The sequence below is a fragment of the Panthera onca genome, chromosome A1 (genome assembly GCF_046562875.1).
Source record: "Panthera onca isolate mPanOnc1 chromosome A1, mPanOnc1 haplotype 2, whole genome shotgun sequence".
NCBI lineage: Eukaryota > Metazoa > Chordata > Mammalia > Carnivora > Felidae > Panthera > Panthera onca.
The window spans coordinates 146,504,702-146,512,633 of record NC_138339.1 but is presented as its reverse complement, the minus strand read 5'-3'; the positions used below and the strand labels follow the sequence as shown (position 1 = coordinate 146,512,633).

The window sequence follows — 7,932 nt, the reverse complement described above, 5'->3', positions numbered from 1 at the left end:
AAAAAAAAAAAAAAAAAGAAATGATGAAACATAAGTATAAAACATGGCAGTCAGATGGATGGAAAAAGCTCTCAGGTACTCACTGACATTTTAGAGTATCTGAATCACATGACTGCTTACCTCCAGATTTTTTGCCATGTGAAAAAAAATAAACCTTTCTTTGTTTAAGTCACTATAAAAAAAAAAAAAAAAAAAAAAAAAAAAAAAAAAAAAGAAATATGGCCCTTTGTAGCAACGTGGATGGAACTGGAGAGTGTTACACTAAGTGAAATAAGCCATACAGAGAAAGACAGATACCATATGTTTTCACTCTTATGTGGATCCTGAGAAACTTAACAGAAATCCATGGGGGAGGGGAAGGGAAAAGAAAAAAGAGGTTAGAGTGGGAGAGAGCCAAAGCATAAGAGACTCTTAAAAACTGAGAACAAAGTGAGGGTTGATGGGGGGGTGGGAGGGAGGGGAGGGTGGGTGATGGGTATTGAGGAGGGCACCTTTTGGGATGAGCACTGGGTGTTGTATGGAAACCAATTTGACAATAAACTTCATATATTGAAAAAATAAATAAATAAAAGGCCATTCTACCATTCCCCCAAGCCTGCTGCTTCAGGGTGGTGGAGAACATGGTGATATCAGTGAATTCTATGAGCATGGGTCCATTGCCTCACTTCATTTGCTGTTAAGTGAGGTCCTTGAGTTCCAGTGCCATGAGTTCCAGTATCATGACAGTGGATAAGGTATTATGTAAGTCCATGGATGGGGATTTTGGCAGAAGCATTGCATGCAGGGAAGATGAATACATACCCAGAGTGCCTTTTCTGGTATGAACAAAATATTGCCCTGTCCATGATAGAAGTGGTCCAGTGTAATCAACCTGCCACTAAATAGCTGGGTGATGGCACCATATTGGGGTCTGAGTTTTGTTCTTGCTTCTGGCAGATTGGGACTCAGCAGTGGTCAGCCTTGGTGAGTGGAAATCCATGTTGCTGAATCTATGTATAACCACCACTGAATCATGGCTGCTTTGTTCCTGAGGCCACTGAATGATGACAGGGTGGGTGGGAAGAGAGTATAACTAGTATCCATAGAACAGGTCATTTTCTCCAGTTAGTTATTAAAATCTCCTCTGCTGAGGTCACCCTTTGTTGAATACCTCACATTTTTTGCCCATTCAGAGAGGTCTGTTCACACAATTCTTCACCAGACTCATTGCCAATTTTCCACTGTTGCTTGTTCATTGGTACTAACGTACCCCCATATTTTTGTAGGTGACAACCCTACCAAATATTTTTCCACTGGTTTTATAATTTCCATGATGAGTTTTCTGAGCATGAACAGAACAACTACTAAAGCCACCACATATTTTAAGATTTTGTTATCCAATCACGCATAGGGAGACCTCACATGTGGCTTTAGGAGGAGAGAGTTGGAAAACTCCACGTTGGTAAGGTTGTGAAGAAGTATCATCCTCTGTGTCCTGAAAGTTAGAGGAAATCTGGATATTGGTGTACTTCAGTATCATCCACCTTAAGAACATAAGGTTAGACGTTAAAATTTATTGTTTCCTTTTTTTTTAATGTGTATTTATTTTTGAAAGAGAGAGACAGAGCATGAGCAGAAGAGGAGCAGAGAGAGAAGGAGACACAGAATCTGAAGCAGGCTCCAGGCTCTGAGCTGTCAGCACAGAGCCGGACAGGGGGCTTGAACCCATGAACTGCAAGAACATGACCTGAGCCAAAGTCAGTCAGGTGGCTTAACTGAGCCACCCAGGCACCCCTGTTGCTTCCTCCTGATCACTAAAAACCTAGGCAACTCTGTAACCAGAGCACCAACAAGCAATCACAACCCTAATACACTTGATCCTTGAACAACACGGGCTTGAAATGCTGTGGGCGTGAGTGAAACTGTTCATGATCTGTGTTGGTATTATGGATACTATGGATACTGAAGTAAATGACTAATTCTCAAAGGAAAGATGGGCCTTTTCATGGTTAGTTTTCTGTGTCGACTTGGCTGGGCTATAGTCTAAGGTCATTGGGTATGTTGCTGTGAAGATATTTTGTATATGTGACTAAAGTCTCTAATCATTTAAGGAAGATTATCCTTGATTGTCTGGGCGGACCTGACTTAATCAGTTGAAAGGTAGAACTCAAACTTCCCAGATGAAGAAATTCCACCTTTCGATTGAAGTGTCACCTCGTGCCTGAGAGGTCCAGCCTGCCCTGTCCTTCCTGATGGCCTGCCTTACAGATTTTGGACTCACCTCGCCAGCTTTCAGCATAAGTTCCTTCCCTGCTAGAATTGTCTTAATAGATATCTCCCACGGGTTCTGTCTCCCTGGTGGAGCCCTGACTGATAACAAACAGGAAGTGAGAGAGAGAGAACAAGGATACCCTGGAACCACTGGGACAAAGAGGAACCTTCACTAAGTGCTAGCCACCTCCAAATCCCCAATGCTAATGACGCTGATGACCTGGAGGAAGAGCTGGCACCCTCTGTCAATGCAGCTAGCATGCACTTTGGGAGCCGGAGAAGCTGCAGGATCCAGTGGGAATAGCTGCAGACCTGGTTGCTTCGTCATGCTGACACCGTGAGTCAGCTGATCCCTCACAAGGTGCATGAGGGCCGACATCACTTGACTTTACACTGACCTTCCTAGTATAAATATGGCTGCTGCTTCCGTTGCACCTTCCAAACCTCGTGCACATTTCTCCTGGGCCCCATCCTAGCCCAGAACCATACAGAGAAGCGGATTCTGGGAAACACAGTTTCATCTTAGCTAGGATGACACAATACACAACTACCACCACCACCACCACCAGGTATCCCTGGGGGGAGGATTTCTTGGGACCCTCTACGTGACTTTTTTTTTCTAGCTCATTGGCCAGAATCGGCCAGCCACATCTGACTGCAAGTCTAAAAATCAAGGGTTCTCTTCTAAAGAAATGGAAGATGGGGGTGCCTGGGCTAAGCGTCTGACTTTGGCTCAGGTCATAATCTTGCGGTTTGTGGGTTTGAGCCCTGCATTTTGGGCTCTGTGCTGACAGCTCAGAGACTGGAGCCTACATTGCATTCTGTGTCTCCCTCTCTCTCTGCTCCTCCCCTTCTCGCTTGCTTGCTCTCTCTCTCACACACAAAAATAAACATTAAAAAAAAAGACGGGGTGTCTGGGTGGCTCTGATGGTTAAGCGTCTGACTTCAGCTCAGGCCATGATCTCATGGTTCGTGAGTTCGAGCCCTGCATCGGGCTCTATGCTGACCGCTCAGAGCCTGGAGCCTGCTTTGGATTCTGTGTCTCCCTCTGTCTGCCCCTCTCCCACTCATGCTTTTGAGAGACTCTCTCTCAAAAATAAGTAAAAACATGAAAAAAAAAAGAAAGGGAGGATGAATACTGGGGTAAATGACGAACAGTCTCTGTTAGAGAACTACTATTTAACAGGACCTAGTTCCTGCCTTCTACAGCCTAATTTTTAGGAGGGGAAATGAGACACTATACAAACCTCTACTGAGCTTAGAATTTCCACCTAAGTCGAAATACTTCCCCTACATAGTCCCTTGGAAAACTTCACAGAGTGTTTTTATGTTTCAACAACTTTTCATAGATCAAAGTATTATCCTCAGGATAGCAGTGAACCACTATAAGCGGGCAATTCTTTACCCTCGATGTCAGAGTGTGATACAGATCAGCAGCAGGACTTTTTAAAAGCCTTTTGGGGGTAGGTTTTCTTTCCCTGGAATAAGAAAAGGCAGAGTCAGTGACCAGGGGCCTCTTCTATGTATGGAACGCCTTGGGTATATCTGCTTTAGTACCACGAAAAGGAAACCCACTTAGATAGTAGATTTACAGAGAAAAAAAATAGGTTTTATTTAAATACTGCTTCGTACAAATTTCAATCAAGTCAACTCCCGCTCATGTTTGTGTGGTGCTAATAATATATTTAATGTCTTTTGAGCTTTGTCACAGGCAGGTACTGGTCTAAGCAATTTACCTAGATTATTTCATTTGACCTCATAAGAGCCACACAAGGAAGCTGCTATGAGTCTTACTCACATTTTATAGATAAAGAACCAAAGCACAAAGGGGTAAAATAAATTCAGCGAGATCATATAAACAGCCAGAACTCGGGACAAGGGGCTCCAGACAATTTGCCTGAGGCATTTCTGGATCCTGATTCAGCCCGGAAACAGTATGTCCAGGACCTTTTCTTGACTAGGGCAGGAAAGTGAATACAGGGAAAAAGCATTTCAACAACAAGGACCTAAACCCAAAGGGGTTTCTGCTTAGCGCATAGATTAACTGGAGACAGAGTTCAATTATTAGAAGCCCCATTCTCAGATCATTCTCATTTAATACAGTTAAATAAATAAGAACTCACTATATTGGGAGCTTTTTTTTTTTTTTTTTTTAAATTAATGTTTGAGAGAGCTCACCTATGAGCAGGGGAGGGGCAGAGAGCAGGAGACCGAGGATCCAAAGCAGGCTCGTCCCTATGAGCAGAGCCCGATGCAGGGCTCAACTCACCAACTGTGTGACCATGACCTGAGTGGGAATCAAGAGTGGCTGCTTAACTGACTAAGCCACCCAGGTGCCCCTGGGATCAGCTCTTAAATGAAAAAACCTGGACACTGGAAGGTGAAGGATGGGTAAGAAGGGGCAGAGGCTGGGGAGCTTAGTACCCCTTACCGCAGATCTTCAGGCTTCCTTTCCACACTTAATGGACAGAGGCTTCTTCCCCAAGTTCTGCCAGGGCATATCCTGCTTGGTGTTCCTCCCAAGCTCCCAGGGGGCCCTGCGCCTTTGCACAGCACTGGGGGCTCCATGACTCATTCAGGAAGGAGTGCTTGAACGGAGGGGGTTGGGAGCAAGTTATTAGGTTTAGGACCTTCTAGACCGGAGCAATATGCTCAAGGTACCGCTGGGAACAGCAAATGTTTTCTCCTGTTACCAGGATCCACTGGGACCGGGAACTCCCACGCAGCACCATAACTAGCCTGTTTCTCTGGGGGGTGGGGGTGGTGGGGGTGGTGGTGTGGGATTTGACACAGAGCCACCCAGCTGTGTGTATATGCTGACAGACAGCCCTGAGACCCCCCCCCCCCCCCCCCCCCCCAGTAAAAAGGCATTTAGAGGGCAGAGGATGTGATTTTTCATTGCTCTTCAAATGGCTTCATATATCTTTTTTTGGCCATGCGCCTGACAGGCAAAAACCCAAACAGGTTGAGTGTTGCAGAAAATATGCAATGAGCCCGAAGCCAGTAAACCCATGGAGAATTTTGTTTCCATTTCCAGGCATCTGATCACAAAAGGTCCCCAGTATGCCGAACTGCCTGCCTGCAATTCACCTGTCTCAAAATCCTCTCGCCTCTCTCTTTTTTTTTAAACGTGTTAATGGAATATATGAAAAACAGACGGAACAGTAGCAATCAAAATCCAGAGGGCCAGAGACGTTTCTGCCATTCACAGAATTTATGAAAATTCCCCGTCTCTGGAAGGCTCTCCCAGCTCGGAAGGCTCGGCGCGGCTGGTGAGTTCCCCGCAGCAGCTGGAGGCCGAGCTATAAATAGCGCGGGGCGGAAAGCGCCGGGCGGAGGGGGAGCGGGCGGGAGATTCCGGGCTCTCCCCTCCGCCCGCCGCGGCGCGTGCTCTGCCGGGGAAGCCGGCGCAGCGGGGCGGCCTTAACCCCCGCGGCGCCCGGCCGCTCCGAGCGCCCCCGGCCGGCTCGAGAGGGCGAGCACGCCGGCAGTGGACACCCAGATGCCTTTGTAACCATGCCCAGGGGGAATCACAGTCTGTGCTCTCCCTACCAACCCCCCTCCGTTTCCTCGGAAGCTCCGGGTAACACCCGAAATTCGGCCCTGCAACACACGCGCGCGCGCGCGCACACACACACACACACACACACACACACGAGTATTTGTTCCGTGTCTTTCCCCCCCCCCCCCTTTCTTTCTTTGAGCGGCTTACATCCAAATCTTAAAATTAAAACCATCCCCAAATTTGGTCTTGGGGATAATGCTGGCTTTCGTATTTCGGCGCAGGGTGCCCTCCCCTGCGCTGCTGGTGCTGCTTAAAGAAGGTTACTTTCCTCGGGAGGGAACGATCAAGGCGGGGAAAGTGTGTGTGTGTGTATGCGTGTGGTTCATTTGGGGGCGCAGGCACACCCCTCCGTGGCCTCAAGGTCGGCAATAGCCTGAGCACTCGGGGGCCCCGCCGATCGGGCTTGTCCCTGCCAGTCAAGGACTCGACAAGGAGTCCCCAGTCCCGGCAGGGCAGCCTGCGAGCGGGGTCGGTGTTGAGCACCCTCGGTGCGGAAGAGGCACGCGCGAGGAGCTGGGTTCTCCGAAGGTGGAGCCCGAGCGGCAGCCCCCGCCGCGCCCCCCGCCAGGCCCCCGCGCCCCCCCAACCCAGGTTACCCGGCGGGTGCTGGGCGCCCCGGACCCCGGGAGGAGGGAGGGGCGCGGAGCCCTCCCGGGCCGAGAGCTGTCACAGAATCTGACACCCGGAGAGGCAGCTGGTCCCTGGCCAGGACTCCCGATCCTTCTCAAATGGAAACAGTTCCTCCCAGGGAACCTGCCGGAATTCTCCGTGGAATCTCACTTGGGCTTTGCCTCCTGGCGCATTTCACCAAGGCCGCATTTACCACTTTGAGGCAAGGAAGGCTCCAGATGGAAAGGGGCTTCTGGTGGCAGAACGAGGTAAGCTCTCGATTGAGGTGGCATTGACTGGGGTGGGCGGCACAGATTTAATGGGGACCATCCCCCTCCCCCTCAGGTGAGATGGTGAAATGAAGTTTCCCTTGGGCTTCCACTCCTCCCCTGGCCCCCTCCCCGACCCTCTTTCTGCTTTACCTTTGCCCCGCCCCCACTCATGCCTTAAAAAGAAAAATTCCCTTGGGTGGGTGGTGGGGGTGGAGGGACTCCTTTATGTTTTTATTTTAGGCGTTTTAATGTTCTAGAGGCCGGGGCCTCAGTGCCACCCGAAATCTCCCATGTCCCCTCCATCTCTGTCCCCTCCTGTCCTTTCTCCCTTGCCTTACCTCTTCACTCCCCACTTTCCTCATCCAGTCTACTTTTATATCTTTGCCAAAACCCCTTTCCTTTCTCCTCTTTGAAGATATGTACGAAAATAAAAGGAGAGAGGGAGAATGTCGTGATTTTGTGTGTAACGCGGTGCTGGGGTTAGAAGGTGTGTGGGTTGATGGCTCCCTTACTCTGCGCTGTTACTCAGCCTTTTCACATGTGGGATGACTGGACCATTTTTTGGAAAATCAACAGACCCCCAAACTTTTCCCCAAGTACTCTCTACTTTCTTCCAGGCTGTGGGAAGGGGCATCTGCGAGACCAGGGGGAGAGACCAGAACCTGTGGGCCCAGAGGAGGCTCATTAGGTCCAGGCTGGTTTGGTGCCTTCTGCTGGGCAGACATGGGGTCCTGATAATGATAGTCACGCATTAATAATTGTAATCGACATTTATGGAGCACTTGCTATGCTCATTGGCATTGTTCTAAGAACTTTGCAAACATTAACTCATTGAAACCTCACAATAACCCTGTGAGGTGAGGACTACTATTATCTCTTTTGTAGATGGCACCACTCACGGACAGATGATTTAAGTAATGTGTTCGTGATCACATAGCGAGGAATGGGGGCGCTGAAATTGCAACTCAAGAGGGTTGACTATGGACCACAACTCTGAATCCTGAACATATCTCTGTCTTCGCAGATTAATCCATCCACTCTGTGCTTGGCACTGTTCTAGGCCCTGAAGGTGGAGGAGTGAGCGAAGCAAGCAAGGTCCTTGGAGTTTATATTTTAGTTGAGGGAGGCAGATAACCTATCGGTTAACAAAGCAGATAATTTCAGGACATAGTAGATACCACAAAGAAAAGAGAGCAGAGTGATGCACTGGAGAGTGGTAGCCTCACATAGACAGTG

General features: G+C 48.6%; 1 protein-coding gene across 1 annotated transcript in view; it reads left to right on the top strand.

Annotated features, from left to right (window-relative positions):
- The first annotated feature begins 5,999 nt into the window (after nt 1–5,999).
- Nucleotides 6,000–7,932, top strand: part of KCNN2 (potassium calcium-activated channel subfamily N member 2) — a 464,601-nt gene continuing 462,668 nt past the window's right edge. The window contains exon 1 of the mRNA XM_078451764.2: nt 6,000–6,693. The gene's annotated coding sequence lies outside the window, so the exon portion shown is untranslated. The remainder of the gene's footprint in view (nt 6,694–7,932) is intronic.